This window comes from Cervus elaphus, chromosome 23 (assembly GCF_910594005.1).
Source record: "Cervus elaphus chromosome 23, mCerEla1.1, whole genome shotgun sequence".
Lineage (NCBI taxonomy): Eukaryota > Metazoa > Chordata > Mammalia > Artiodactyla > Cervidae > Cervus > Cervus elaphus.
In genome coordinates, this window is record NC_057837.1 from 74,149,163 (window position 1) to 74,165,432 (window position 16,270).

A 16,270-nucleotide genomic window follows, 5' to 3' on the forward strand; every position below is an offset into this window, starting at 1 on the left:
CTGGCATTTGGTAAGGTTAAGTAATAAAACACTCATTGTAGGTTTTCATTACAGAAGCCTGGCATATACAACTAGATAAAGAACAGTGGAAACATAAACTCACAGAAGCCAATCTGTGCAGTTAAAGCCTCTCGGCTAAAAACAAAACAAACCTACTTTGCAAAAGCTGAATGAAGCAAGTAATAAAAACACCATATGTAAGTAAGAAATAAAGAAATAGCTAAAGAAATGTACCAATCTATGCTCAAAGATAACGCCTGATAATTTTTATATGCCTTAAAAAATAAGTAAGCACATTAAAAATTTCATACTTTAGTAAATGGAGAAATAAAACTGCTTTCTGCTGCAGTGTAATTTTATTCCCCTTGTTCCATATCAAGCAATTAACAGTGTATCTAATAATGACATTAAGTGGTATTAAACAATCACACAATTAGAATTTAAAACAGTGATTTTAAATAGCTTTGAAAATAGTAATTATGTGTGTGAAAAATTCTAACCAGCGTCTTATCACATGAAAGATCACAGTAATGACAAAACTTAAAGAGGTCTTGTATGTCTTTAACCTGCTATGTTGTCAACTACTGAGTTCCTGTTCAAGTGAGAATGATCTTCAGTTCCATTTTAAGTCAGAAGTCCATTATCTTTAGGAGAATGGCTTTTGACTAAACTGAAGGTAACACATCTAAACAGTCAGAGAAGTATATTCTACGTAAAATGCTTCTTAAGTTTCTAACTGAGCAGACACAATCCCTCTACCTTTATAAAGAATCAGGAAATATGTTCCACACAGAAATTGGCCAGTAATACCTGACCATGGGTTTGGTATTGCATGTCACAAGTTACAACCCTTAAAATTCACTAAGGCCTGACTTTTTTTTTTTTTTTTTAATATTTATTTATTTGGCTGCACTGGGGTTTAGTTGCAGCATGCAGGATCTAGTTCCCTGACCGGGATCGAACCTAGGCCCCCTGCATTGGGAGCGCGGAGTCATAGACACTAGACTACCAGAGAAGTCTCAAGTCCTGAAATATTAACACATGTTAAGAGACAGATCATACAGGGAGTATCTAGTTTCTTCTGTATGTAATTGTGAAGAGTATCAGTTCAGGTTTAGAAGGGCTTACTGACCTAGTCCTCCCACTTACTTTGTACTGCTTTCTAATATAGGGTGACTATGATTCAGAGGAAATAGATGGGGAAGACAGTGGAAACAGTGTCAGACTTTATTTTTTTGGGCTCCAAAATCACTGCAGATGGTGACTGCAGCCATGAAATTAAAAGACACTTTCCTTGGAAGGAAAGTTATGACCAACCTAGACAGCATATTAAAAAGCAGAGACATTACTTTGCCAACAAAGGTCCGTCTAGTCAAGGCTATGGTTTTTCCAGTGGTCATGTATGGATGTGAGAGTTGGACTGTAAAGAAAGCTGAGCGCCAAATAATTGATGCTTTTGAACTGCGGTGTTGGAGAAGACTCTTGAGAGTCCCTTGGACTGCAAGGAGATCCAACCAGTCCATTCTAAAGGAGATCAGTCCTGGGTGTTCACTGGAAGGACTGATGCTGAAGCTGAAACTCCAGTACTTTGGCCACCTCATGCGAAGAGTTGACTCATTGGAAAAGACCCTGATGCTGGGAGGGATTGGGGGCAGGAGGAGGAGGGGAAGACAGAGGATGAGATGGCTGGATGGCATCACCGACTCGATGGACATGAGTTTGAGTCAACTCCGGGAGTTGGTGATGGGCAGGGAGGCCTGGTGTGCTGCAATTCATGGGGTTGCAAAGAGTCGGACACAACTGAGCGACCGAACTGAACTAAACTGATGATTCAGAGAGAAATGTAAAGTCTTTGATTACTTAAGAAGTTTTCAAAGTATCTCTGGAATACATGGGGGAGTGGTGTTAGTGGCGTGCACATTTCTTTTAAATAAGGACCATATTTCCCAGCAGAATTCCATGTATTATTAAATAGTCATGTAAATAAAACTCATCTAAACACTGACTTGACTCAGCAAACACTTAGGTGAGACTATGGAATACATGGTACTACTATAACTGTTGTCTATAAATACTATATAATTTTGCCCTCATCATATGAAAAGGACTACTGCATTGTATAATTATATCCAATTCTGCGAGGGCCATTAAATATAGGACTGGGGAGACCAAAATACTCATGTACCATGTACCTTTAGGGCAAAACTGGTTGCAGTTAGAATGATGGAGGTAAATATTTTCCTTTGAAGTTCGTGAAATTCTTTGCAATCATTTGAAAGATTATTTAAAAAATTCAAGATTGTATCTTTAAACCATTCTGACTGTAATTTGCCTCCTAGTATCCACTTTCATGGAGGAGTCCAAAGTAATTGTTTTTGGATGGTGTGGCTTAAGTTTCTTTTGCAGAAAAGAGAACTTTGAGACCATTTTCTTAATTTTAGGGGTTAGCAAACTTTTGGTATGGTATAGCAGCTATTTGTTTATTCATTCCTATTAAAGAGATCCTTAAATCTCCACCTGGAGTAAGATATGGACAAAATGAAACTTGAAACATTTTGCCAGTCTCACTGCCATCTAAGAGGACTGCTCAGGTTAGGCTAGAGGTGGAGGCGTTTTCAGTAAGAGTTACGAAAAACTATCACCACCACCAATTCACATACACAAACAATTCTAACATATGTGCACACAGAACTTTTGGAAAACCTAAGAATTTGGAAACACAGAAAGAACAGAGAAGCTACCAAAAGTACAAATAACTTCAGAGAGCTGATCATGGTACAACAGCGATTTAAAGCAGCAGAAAAAACAAACCAACAAACCAAAACCTTGCCCCATCCCAATTTTCTGTCACACAATTTGAAAACCCATCAACTGGAGGTTCATTTGAACAAGTTTTAATTTGAAAATGCAAATACTGGGACTAGTAAAGGGGGTTTTTGTATTAATTAATTGAATCAGATTATTCTCCTTCTAAATCCTTACTGAGATATGTAATTTACACCAAAGAAATAGAAATGATATCAACGTAAAGGAGAAGGGAAAACAGAAGGACAATTTGGGAATCTTTCTGGACGTTAGAGGGGAATCACAATTGGAGGGAATTTAATCAACAAGAGGGCAGTGGTAACTTAAAAGAATCTCCAAGGAGAGTTGGAATGCTTCTTCTGCCTAAAAAAGGGAAGAAATAGTGCTTCTTTTTCTTCCTGATTTATTTTATCTGGGGCAGCTCAGTCTCAATGTCTCTTCCACCTCAGCTTGGTTGGTAGTTCTACACTTTGTCAATTTATTAGCAATGTGAATACCATTCAAAGTCACCATTATCACAAGGTGCTTAACCGACACCTGAATATCTATAATTTCTAAGGGGTAAAAATAGTTAAAAGCACTTCTCTGGTAAGAATTTTTAGACAAGAAAACCAGCACCAACTGAAAGGATTCACATAAGAGGAAAAAAAATGGAAAATAATCTGGAAAATGTTATACAGGAAGCAGCAGAGCTGTTTTAAATCACAAAAGAGTGGGGGTAAAGAACTCCCAAAGGAAGGCACAATGCCTAATCTACAATTTTATTTTAGACTAATATGCCAGACAGAGTTCACACAATGGTCCTCAGATATGCCATAAATAAAAATGCATGTTTCATTCATAGTATCAAGAACTGGTTTGCTCTATTTTTTAATTGTACCACCACAAAACAATTCTTTTCACCTTAAAACCAATTTTTATACTTCAAAGACAGTTACAATGGAAAACAGGACTATTCTAAACAAGTGCAGTATGAACTGTAACATTTGACAGTACCACCACTGGTTGTTGAAATAAGTCCTAACCACTGGACTGCCAGGGAATTCCCTACAATTTCAATAAATGATTACAAATGGTCTAGTTGAAAAGCAACCAACAATGAGGAATTATTAAATTGGAAATACATGATGATAAAGATAATGCTACTTGAGAAACCATACTGACAAGACAGTGAATATGAGACAGTAACTCCCAAAATTGGGAAGGGAAAAGACAGGACTTCTCCCTTAAACCATATTTATGAAGATGACTTTGATGATATATTGTACCATCAGGGATATTATGAGTTATACTGTAAAGAGTTAGGGAGGAGAGAATGCTTGGCTTGCTATTTCTAAATCAATGCTTTAAGCTCACTCTGAAAACTACACAATCCCACATATTTGGTTATCTCCTTCAATTTCTAATTGAAATAATTATTATATCCTTAATGGTATTAGGATATTATTCCAAAGAACAGGAACGGTGGAAACAATATAACTTATATTTACAAAATACTTACTCTGTCCCAGAGCCTGTACTAAGAATGTTACGTGCATTATCTCAAGCAAACCTTTCTACAACTCTTAGAGTTGTATTATGATCTCTATTTTGAGAATGAGGAAATCAGAAGTTTAGAGAAATTAGGTGACTTATCTGAGGTCACAAGATGATCAAAAGGCAGAGACAAGGCAGAGCTAGAACTCAAAACCAGGTGTGCCTGACACTAAAGTGCTTAAACATGTTATGCTGCCTCCAACAGGGAGCAGAAAGAGCTGGTTTCCATTCTGAACACTGGTGAGGGCTTCCTGATCAGATGCTGATGAAACCTGGAAAAGGCAGTCTGTGCTGGTCATACCAGTGTTTAAGCACCCCAGACACTCAATAGGGTAGGACCTGCTTATTCAATTACAACTTTGATTTCTATCACCTCAAACAACAATGTTTCTGGCTTTTACTACTGATATTCTATTCACTATAACACCTCAGACATAAATTCTTTATCAATATTTAATTTCTGGCCCTTTTTACTACTTTTGAGGAAAGAACCTTGGCTGGAATCAGCAAATCTGAGTTCTAGTCCTACTTTTCTGGGATGTGGGGGACAGGATTTAGTCAAATCACTTGAATCCTCTAAACCTAATAAAATGGATATTCTACCTTACTTGTTATACTGATTCAAGGAGAATATCAACTAAGAGAAAAAGCTCATTAATTTGGACCAACAAAGGTTGAGCTAATCTAAACTACTAAAAAAGTTGGAGCAACAAAAAATTCAAAATACAGGTTCATTTAAAAAGGTAAAATTTCAACTGAGCTGTACAAGTAGAGATCCTTGTGCTATGCTTAGTCTCTCAGTCACGTCCCTTAGTTGCTCAGTCGTGTCCGACTCTTTGCGACCCCGTGGACTGTAGCCTGCCAGGCTCCTCAGTCCATGGGGATTCTCCAGGCAAGAAATACCAGAGCGGGTGGCCATGCCCTCCTCCAGAGGATCTTCCCAACTCAGGGACTGAATCCAGGTCTCCTGCATTGCAGGTGGATTCTTGACCTTCTGAACCACAGGGAAGTCCAGAGATCCTTAGAGAACTAAATTAATGAACTTAAAAAGTACTGTTTATAATAAGGACATCAAATGCTTCTATACATAACCAAGCATCACACTCTGTACTAGGTCTTAAGACATAAGGAAATAATAAGGCTAAAGTCTCTGCCTTAAAGGAGTTCACTGTTTAATAAAGAAAAGAGGCACATGTATATAGATAATCACAACATAATTTAAAATGGGATTATGGCAGAGATAAAGAAGGCCTAACTATGCGTATGTGTGTGGCAGGGCGGAGAGAACACTGGGAGGAATAGGCGACAAGGGATGGGTGGAAGGGGTTGGAAGGCCTAAAAGTAACATTTAAACTGAGTCTTGAAGAATGAATTTACCAGAAAATAGAGAAGTCACTGCAGCATATGCAAAGGGAAAGGAATGGTCTGAAGGGCATAATAAGAAATACTGCAGGAAGTTTAATGTAGGAAATGGGATGATAGGAGCAGGAAAAGAGTGGAATTACAGATGTAAGCCAGGGCAGACTAAATAACAAAAAAAACCTGTTATGGAAAAGGAAGAAACTGGTGGCAGGAGGGCATGTTAGGAGGTTATGAACTGAACTACCATAAACAGAGTTTCAGTGAAGTCAAATTAATGAAGGTTTACTGTATGCTTATTATTCAAAGTAACAGGGGATTATTTAAATCTATGACATTCAAAATATTGCCCATTTGTAAAATAATGTTCCTCGAAGATCACTGGTTTGACATTAAAGGGACTAGAGGGGAGAAAAATATCTAAAAGTTAATGATTTTACCTTCAATAAAGGGATATAAAATGAACTGATGGCCAAAGGAATCATTATTCAATAGCCAACCATCCACTGACGAGGAACAAATAGACAACAAACCTTATTTTTTCTAATATCTTACATTTATCATCTTTAAGTGTACAGTTCAGTAGTATTATATATACTTACAAATATAAACAGCTGGGCAATAGGTTGCCAAAACTTTTTCATCTTGCAAAATTAACTCTCTTATACCCATTAAACAACTACCCATCCTCTCCCTGCCCATATATATTTTTTCTTTTCATTCTCAACATCACATTTCTTTAATGAAGATACATAAGTGCCACCTGAGAAGATGTTTAAAAATGGGATTCCCAGACCCCTTCTCAAACTTTCAGTATCTGAGGATAAAGCCTAGGAATCCAATCCACACTTAAGCAAGTTTCTTGGCAGGTATCTGGGAACTACAGTGCTACTCTATTATTTATTTATTCCTGTAGTTTATACAGAATGTATGCTTAAGTGCCCCATTTAAAAACCTCTCTAAACTCCTGTGTTCAAGGGGGAATAGTTCATAAACTGTCACAAAGAACATGTGACAACAATGGCTAACATCTGCAGACGGGTCAGCTGGGAGTGGGTGGGAAGCTGCACCCAAGAACACGTGTTTCCAACGAGCTGCTCTAGTGACTCTGACGCTGTCCTAATGTAATCTTCCCAAAGACTGAAAAAAAGCTCAACTATATATTTATAACTCTAAGTTTTAAAATTGAATGAAAATCATCTTTTTCCTATTTTTTCTTTTGGATGTCAAAAATAATTTCTGAAGAGAGATTAAAAACAAACTTCTTGTATCATCTCTATCTCAGTCGCCAACTGCATAATTAAGTATGCAACCTAAAAGCCAAATGACTTGTAATTCAAAGTTCTTCACAGCTTGCTCACTAGCTGCAGAATCAACCTAACCTTCAGTAATTCTATCATTCCAGATCCAAACCAGGAGACCACTCAAAATATTTTTTAGAGCTAAAGTTGTAAGCCATTCTGCTTTATAACTGTTCATTAATGCAACTTAAGTTCTCCTGCTCTTTGCCTAAAGTTGTTGGTCTTTGCATAGGTCAACAATAATGTTTTGAACATGAAATAAAAGGAAAAAGTCTTATGGTTTGGAAAAGTTCTGATTCTTTGAGTGGAATTATTTTCTTAACATTAATGCAATTAGTCCAGTTGACCTATTATCTTTCATTTCTTAGTGATAAGATAAAGAATGAAAATGACCATCCCTATAAATATTCATATTTGGTGGTAATAAAACCACCATTTAAAAAGCAGCAGGCATGCTGGTATCACACATTTAGCTGTCAGTATAGTTCATATTTCCCTCATGTGCTGCTGCCTCAGACAGTGCCCTAACACTGATCCTTTCCTTAATGCCTCTCATTAATGAGAATTACAGAGGGTAATTTTCTGTTGCTTATTGCCCTTTTAACTTCTCAGTAGTTTACTTCAAGTTACTGAATAGTCTAGGCAAATGTTTATGCTGTTCACAGGACAAATCTTTAGGCACAAAAAGGCTGACGGAGCTTTTAAAGTGTTTGTCTTAAAGACATATGGTAACTATTAGTTAACAGCAAGGTACAGAGAGCAAATTTAGAGTAGCAGAAAGAGTAGTCCGTTTGGGGGAAACACTACAACCACAAGATTCGTGGGAGGAGAACAAGAGAAAGGCATCATGATACCTTCCTCTCTTGAACATCCACACTGCATGTGTTTAACATGTTAAAGCCTCTGGGAAGTTCTGGAGTAAGAACACTGCTTTTTTACCTTAACATTTCCCAATTTTTTACCACAAAATCTTTTATCTTCAATATGTTCTACTAATATGTTATTTGGGCAAGGAATATGACCTCTATGAGCCACTGTTTCCTCATATGCAAAAAAGATATAAGACTGGTCTACCTATCTCACAAAACGAAAGGAGGGAGAAAATGAGTTGGGATTTGTAAACCTGCTTTGTGAACAATAAGCGCTGCCTGTTGTACTTTATCATTACCACCAAGAGAAGAGTGAGTGTAGGAAGAGATGTTTAATTTCTCCTGTGGAGAGTCAGAAACAAAGAAACAATGTAAATGGAACAGAACAGAATAGTAAATATACTTCCTCCAAAGGTTTTCCATTCTTTTTTTTAAAAATAATTTATTTATTTTAGTTGGAGGCTAATTACTTTACAATATTGTAGTGGTTTTTGCCATACACTGGCATCAATCAGCTGTGGGTATACATGTGTTCCCCATCCTGAACCCCGCTCCCACCTCATCCCATCCCTCAGGGTCATCCCAGTGCACCAGCCTTGAGCACCCTGTCTCAGGCATTGAACCTGGACTGGTGATCTATTTCACATATGATAATATACATGTTTCAATGCTAGTCTCTCAAATCATCCCACCCTAAGGTTTTCCATTCTTAAAAGCACAACTGAATTCCAATAATTTGCTCAACAGCAATAAGCTGTACAAAGGCACTGCCATCTGCAGGCGATGGAGAACGAATGCTTGCAATGGATACTTAAAATGAAGTTTCAAAGCATCAGGTGCTCTTTCTCATCAGACTTCTAAAGCCTTTCCAAAAAATGTTTATTCTTAGCTTTTGAACACTAGTAGATGAGGTTCCATTTACTGAAGTTCTGAAACTGACTGGACTAAAATAAAATTCTCATTTCTTCTCCACACAGGACTGCTGCTTTGAAATGTGAAAAAATTACCTTAGCCTTTCAAAAATTATACATTGTGCCTGCACAAAGTAATCCCAAGGAATAAGGAATTTTTACAGTCTTTGAGGAAAAAGCCCTTGAAAGGCCTATGCTGACTTTTCTGAGTTCTCTCTCAGTGAGTTAAAATAAATCTGCTCTCTCATACACAAAAACAGAGGTTATGAACAGACTACAAATAGAACACCACGTTAACTAAGGAGTAAATCAATTTGTCAATGCCTTCTTCAAAGTGTGGTGTTCAGAGGCCTGGGCTATTCAACAACTTGCACCTAGAAAAATTCCTTCCTCTGGGCCTTCTCCAGCACAGTCTACAAGGAAAATCACTGTTTCTATGTTTTATGTTAAGACTGTCGGAGGTTTCAAAAACATATCTGGAGGGTGACAGACGAGTTAAAGGAAAGGCAAAGAAACCAGAATGCAGGAAGAAACTGATGTCGACATATTGCTAAGTGATTTCCAATAGTCACAAAGCAAAGTTTGGGCTTTACTGTTTTGGAAAAGTCAACACCAGTTAGTTTTCACACCCAGACTGACTCATACACAAAACATGAAATCTAGAGTTGTCAAAAAGCAGATCCACCGGCGTTTGCAAAACATTTTTTTTTTTAAACTATCTGGTACCACACCACAATGCTGCAAGAAAACCGAGGAGACACACCGGGTACTCTGGAGCGCAGTTTCTCTCAGAGTATCCCGCGTAAGTTAACGATGAGAACGGTTTACAACGAGAAAGCTTTTAACGTTAATTATTACCCCCGAAGACCCTAGGGCGTTTCATGGAATCCGCTAAGTCTCAGGGGGAAATTCTGTACACAGCGCTAAAGGCAGAAGGACCACAATTAACCCCACATTCCTAGGGCAGCGTTTCCCAAAGCGTGGAACGCAGAATAATTTCAGGAGGAATCAGGACGCACTGTTTATTTTGATACGTAAGTATTTATTTCTTTATGAGCATTAAAGAATTGGCTTTCCATTAAACGGTCGGTGATTTACGCTTCCACCTTAAACAAATGTATTTTAAAAAGAGGGGAAAAAATGTCAGTTTAAAGAAGAAAAAGTAACATTTGGTAAATAAATAGCTGTTCAGATGGGTACACGGATGTAAAAGTGCAACGCGAGAGACTGAAATTGGGGAAACGCCGTCCTAAAAAAAGCCCTCCCGGCCAGCCGTCGGGGTGCAGAAAGTACCCAGGTTCCATAGACGGAGAACCAGCCGGTTGGGACGCTGGCTCGGTCGCTAGTTGCCAGGGTAACCGCGGGCTCGGTCGCTTTCCCCGTTTTCTGGGCCCGGATCCGCGCTATTAAAACGGGTGTGTGTAGGGGGAAATATCACATTAACAACGAGACGCCTCGAGGATGCTGTCAAGGGGCCGCGAGGCGGCGGCGACGCGGGACAGCGTGTTCGGTTCGCCACCCAGCGCCGCGCGCCCCGCAGAGAGCCCGGTGAGGCCAGCCGCCTCGGCCCGGGTTCGAATCCCGAGTGCGCCACCGACTAGCTGAGGACCCGAAGGCGAGAGACTTCACGTTTCGAGGAGACGTGGGATGTGCGGCCCGAGCCTACAGAGGAGCCCCACAGGGCTATTATCGGCGGGTCGTGCTCAGACCGCAAGCGGCGGTGCGGCGCCGTCGGCCCCGAGCCCACCTCCTGCCGCCCCGGCTGACCGGGCCTGCGCTCGACGGTAGTCAAGAGAAGGCCGCGCCCCGCACCGGGCATGCGCAGCCCGGCGCGCACCCGCAGGGGGGCCGCGGCCGCGGCCGCGCGTTCAGCGGGCCCTCCCGCTTCAGCCTTCCCGTCCGGCTCTGGGCCCCCTCAACCGTCAGCCCCACGCCTCGGCGGACGGCCACCGCTTCCCGGCACTCACCGCTACCAGCGCGGCGGGCTGCTGGCCACTTCTCCGCCTCAGGCCCGCCGCCGCCGCCTCCGCCTCAGCCCACCTGCCCGCCGTAGGACAAAGGCGCCACCAACCGACCGGCGCGGGCACGAGGCAATGGCGGCCGGGGCGGGGAGTAGGGGCAGAGGGCGCGCACGCAGCGGCAGGCGCGGCAATGTCGCAAGAGCGCGCGTGTTTGCGGCAGGACTGAGTTGGAGCGTCGATCTCCTTAGCGATGAGGGCGGGGAAGTGGCTCGCGCGGCAGTTGAGAACGCGAGGGGTTGCCTAGCAACGGCGTCCCCGGGTGAGGATGGGTCCCAGGCCTGGTCGCCACCACCCTAAAGGGCTTTGCCTTTCTTCAGATTTTCAGAGTGCCTCCTTTCCTCTGTAATTGTGGAAAGAGATCATTTAAATCCTGGAATACTTTGATTTCGCCCTGTATAAAACTCAACACCTATAGATGTGTGTATTGGAGACTAGTACATATATTCATATAACCTCCGGATCACAGGGAACAAAGAGAGCAGAGAGGTAGAGAAAGTGTTTTGTTTACATTTAAAGAGTCTGTGTGGAGAAGGAAACGGCAACCCACTCCAGGATTCTTGCCCAGAGAATCCTGTGGACAGAGGAGCCTGGTGGTCTGCCGTCTTTGGGGTCGCACAGAGTCCGACACGACTGAAGCGATTTAGGAGCAGCAGCAAAGCGGCTGTGTATCTTGTTTAATTTCACTGACAAGAGGCAAAAGGATTCTGGTGATATAGTTACAGATTCATCTTGAGTTCTTTCTTTCTTTCTTTCTGGAATATTCACTCAGTGTCAAATATAAATTTCCCAGAAAGTAATTGTTGATCATGGAAGCATGTAAAATGTTGTATTGCTCATTTAATCTGCAGAATATATTTGTCACAGGAAATGGAATTTGCTCACACAATTGTAAATGCACTCTGTTAATCACAGTGATGGCTATATGAATCAGGTAGGCTTTTTGTGAGTTAGGAAGTGCTGCAAACCCCATGGGTCAAGTTTTTGTCCTTGTGAATGTGTGTGTTAGTTGCTCAGTCGTGTCCAACTCTTTGCGACTGCATGAACTGTAGCCCATCAGGCTCCTCTGTCCATGGAATTCTCCAGGCAAGAATACTGGAGTTCGGTAGCCATTCTCTTCTCCAGGGGATCTTCCAAACCCAGGGATCGAACCTGGGTCTCCCGCACTGCAGGCAGATTCTTTACCATCTGAACCACCGGGGAAGTTCTTGTGAATAGTGCATGCAAAATAAAAATGGTGGCAGTGGGATTTGAATATTATGAGAAATCAGATTTCTTTGACACCAATTCATAAGGTCCCTCCACTAATTTATTCCCTGAATGTTTATTATACACCTACAAGGTGTCCTTATGATTTATTATACACCTACTTGCTATCATGAGCGAATGCAGACCCATCCCTGCTGTCTTGGAGATTCAGTGCAGTGGAGAGATAGAATTAGGCGAACAATCACACTTGTGCACAAACAAAAATAACTGAAGGAAAGAAATCGGGATGCACTCTATTGTCTAGGTTTTCTCCTTATGAATAGTACAGAGTGTGTCTGATGCCTATTAGCAGGTATGCTTGGCCTTTAGATCCTTCCCGTAATTCATCATGGCATCTGGGAAAATGGAAGCTGTGTGGTTTTATCCTGCCTTGGCTGAGAGGTTCTGAAAGCAGATAGGAACTTCTACTGCCAGGAATTTCCCCTTTACTTTATCCCAGGTTGCTCACCCACTCTTGGTGAGAAGTCTCAGGGTTTTGTGGATTCACCTGCTTTCCTGATATCCTTTTCTGTGTCAGGTGAAAAACCACACTTGACTCAGTTCAGAATCTTCTGTTTCTTTCCTTGATTCCTGCTTTTTGGTGCTTATGTCATAAAGTGGTACTCTTTTCATTGTTTGGTTGAATACTCTTAATTTGGGGTGATATCCTTTAACTTTCTATTATTACTTTTTGGTTAGATATACAAGGACAGAGATACTGTGACTCAACTTCATCTTGTTACTTTACCCACCCAGAAGTTTTACATTATCTGTTACTCTTCACAACAACTCTATATGATACTATATGCTTTGAAATTTTTATTTTTGTTTCTGGCTCTCTGTTCTGATGCTATATAATTTAAACTTTAAAAATTCCTTAATATTTCAAACATACATTAAACTACATAAGATAATATAATGCATACCTTTCTACGAACTAAGATTCTCCTTCCATTTCCTTCCTCTCTCCTATAAATAATCACTCTCCATACATTTTCAGGTATATTTTGTACTAAGTTGCTTCAGTTGTGTCTGACTCTTTGTGACCCCATGGACTGTAGCCCACCAGGCTCCTCTGTCATGGGATTCTCCAGGCAAGAATACTGGAGTGGGTTGCCATGCCCTTCTCCAGGGCATCTTTCCAACCTAGGAATCGAACCTGAGACTCCTGCATTGGCATTCTTTACCACTGAGCCAATGGTAGTCAGGGAAGCCCATACATGTCAGAGTTTTCTAGAATACACACCTTAGGAGTGGAATTGATGACTCTGTAGTATACCACATCTTGAACTTTAGGAGGTTTATAGCCAGATTGCTCTCCAAAGAAGTATTAGTATATACTCGTGCAAGCAATTTATAAATACCATTTTTAGATATACTTGCCAACTTTGGGTATTTTCTGACTTTATTCATTTATTTTTGCTTATGACAATAGGTGTGAAATGATATGTTTTTTCAGTTTTAATTTTCCTGAATTTAGTGATATTGAGCATTTTTTCTTACCAGCTCTCCAGGTTTCTGCCTGATATTTCTGGACCATTTTTCTACTGGGTTTATTTATGTTTTCCCTATTGATCCATAGGAGTTATTTACATATGCTCGATACTGATCTTATGTTAGTTAGGTCTTCTTTCTGTGGTTTGTCGATTTACTTTGTTGATGGTGTCTCATCATGGAGAAGTTTAAAATTTTAATGTGGTCATATATTTCGATCTTTCCCTTCATGGTTTATAGTGTTCTGCGTCTTGTTTAAGGATTCCTCCCCTCTTATGATGTCAAGTAGATATTCTCCTTGGTAAGTACTATTAGTACACCAATTTTACAGGTGAATCAATTGGGGCATCAGTTGAGAAATTATATGACTTGCCTAAGGTCATAGAGCATTGGAGGTGAGTGACTTGGGTTTTTGACTCCTGGGTTGCACTGCACTCCACAACTGATGAATCTCTTGCCACCCTGTTTTGCTAATTGTCTCATGAGAGCACTTCTTAGCCTTTTCCTGTAGACAGAGGATGTGCAGAGCTCAGACAAGCTGCAGATTAAGTGTGGTCCTCATTTACTGCATCATGAAACCCTCTGACTCCAGACTTCACAATACTTAGAAATATTTTGAAAATCTTCAAATAACTTTGGCTATACATTAGAGTTGCAAAAGTAGTACAAAGAATTCCTGAATGTTCTTCACCCAGATTCCCCAAATGTTGAGTATTTTACCTTGTTCAATTTGTAACTGTTTCTCTGTATTATTGAATCTACTATGCTAGATTAAATTATTAGTATCTCTATGTTATCTTTGCATTATCAAACCTATGATTTGAATTTCACCAGCTGTCCCACTAATGCCAGTTAGAGCAAAAGAAACAAAAAAAGTTTTTTTTCTGGCCCAGAATCCAGTGTAGGGTTTTATGTTGCCTTTTAGTTTTCAAGTCTCTTCCTTCTCCTTTAACCTGCAACATTTCTTCAGTCTTTCTTGGTCTTTCCTGACCTTGACATTTTTGAAGAGTTCAGGCCATTTATCTTAAGGACCATCCCTCATCCAGGCTTTCTGATGTTTCTTCTTTGTTAGACTCAGGTCAGACATTTTTGGCAGGAATACACAGAAGTGACGCTGTGTCCTTCTTGGCCAGTAATTTTCTTTTGAGTAGAACCCTCTACAATATTATGTCAATAAATGCATTTTTCCAGGCAAAAGAATTAATATCTCTTATTTCCAGATCTCAGAGGATCCACATGACATAAATAAAGGCCCAGAAGTTCTTCCTTCCTCTGTGCTGGTCTTGGTGGGAATCCTTGCTCAGTAAGATGCTCTGAGGGAGACAGAGAGGGAGGCACTGAGAGATGGGCCATGCCTTCTCCCAGCCCATTTCCTACACCTTCATCCCCCCCGCCCCCCGCCCCGCTCCCTTCTCTGCCGCCTCTTTAACTGCTACTCATCCTAAGGGCTTTAATTTAAATCTCACCCCCCTTCCCCATTTAGGATAGAGACTTTATTTTGGGGGGCTCCAAAATCACTGCAGATGGTGACTGCAACCATGAAATTAAAAGACGCTTGCTCCTTGGAAGAAAAGCTATGACCAACTGAGACAGCATATTAAAAAGCAGAGATATTATTTTGCCAACAAAAGTCTGTCTAGTCAAGCTATGGTTTTTCCAGTAGTCATGTATGGATGTGAGAGTTGGACTATAAAGAAAGCTGAGCATCGAAGAATTGATGCTCTTGAACTGTGGTGTTGGAGAAGACTCTTGAGAGTCCCTTGGACTGCATGGAGATCCAACCAGTCAACCCTAAAGGAAATCAGTCCTGAATATTCATTGGAAGGACTGATGCTGAAGCTGAAACTCTAATACTTTGGCCACTTGATGCGAAGAACTGACTCATTGGAAAAGACCCTGATGCCAGGAAAGATTGAAGGAAGGAGGAGAAGGGGACGATGGAGGATGAGATGGTTGGATGGCATCACTGACTCGATGGACATGAGTTTGAGTAAGCTCCAGGAGTTGGTGATAGACAGGGAAGCCTGGCGTGCTACAGTCCATGGGGTCACAAAGAGCCAGACACAACTGAGGTCATGAACTGAACTGATAGGAGAACAGACTATGCATTCAGACTACTTGGGTCCAAATCCTGGCCCTACCATTTACTAGCTGTGTGACCTTGGGCATGATACCTAACCTCTCTGTGCCTCAGTTTCCTCCTTTGTAAAACAGAGATAGTAAAAAGAACTGTCTCAAAAGATTATTGTGAATGTTGCTGACTTGACATATCTAAAACACCTAGAACAGTGCCTGCCATGAACTGCTCAGTATGCATTAATTAGCTGGTAGTAGCTTGCCAGCCTATGGCACACTCTTAAAAAAATTTTTTTTAATTTATTTATTTGACTACAGTGGGTCTTAGTTGTGGCACACAGGATCTTTTAGTTGTGGCTTGTGGAATCTAGCTCCCTGACCAGGAATGGAACCTGGGCCCCCTGCTTTGGGAGTGTGGAGTCTTAGCCCCTGGACCACCAGGGAGGTCCCTGCACTGTTATAGAACTGTGCTTTTCTATCCTAAAATTACTTTTCCAATCAGAGGCTGTGCAATGGAATATGAGGAGGATTTGGGAGTTACCTCCTAATCTCACAGCTGAGGATAAACGGGTACTAAATATAAAGCAGGGGCCCTTGACCTGAGGTTCACAAACTGGGAAAAAGCTACTTCCTTATTTTCATTTACCTCTTAC

General features: G+C 40.8%; 1 protein-coding gene across 4 annotated transcripts in view; it reads right to left on the reverse strand.

Annotated features, from left to right (window-relative positions):
* The window catches only part of NCOA5 (nuclear receptor coactivator 5), a 29,263-nt gene extending 18,360 nt beyond the window's left edge, over nucleotides 1-10,903 (reverse strand). For 3 of the 4 annotated variants that reach the window (XM_043883475.1, XM_043883477.1, XM_043883474.1), the window contains exon 1: nucleotides 10,749-10,903. The gene's annotated coding sequence lies outside the window, so the exon portion shown is untranslated. The remainder of the gene's footprint in view (nucleotides 1-10,748) is intronic. The other variant, XM_043883476.1, reaches the window with a different exon arrangement.
* Between the last annotated feature and the right edge of the window lie 5,367 nt (nucleotides 10,904-16,270).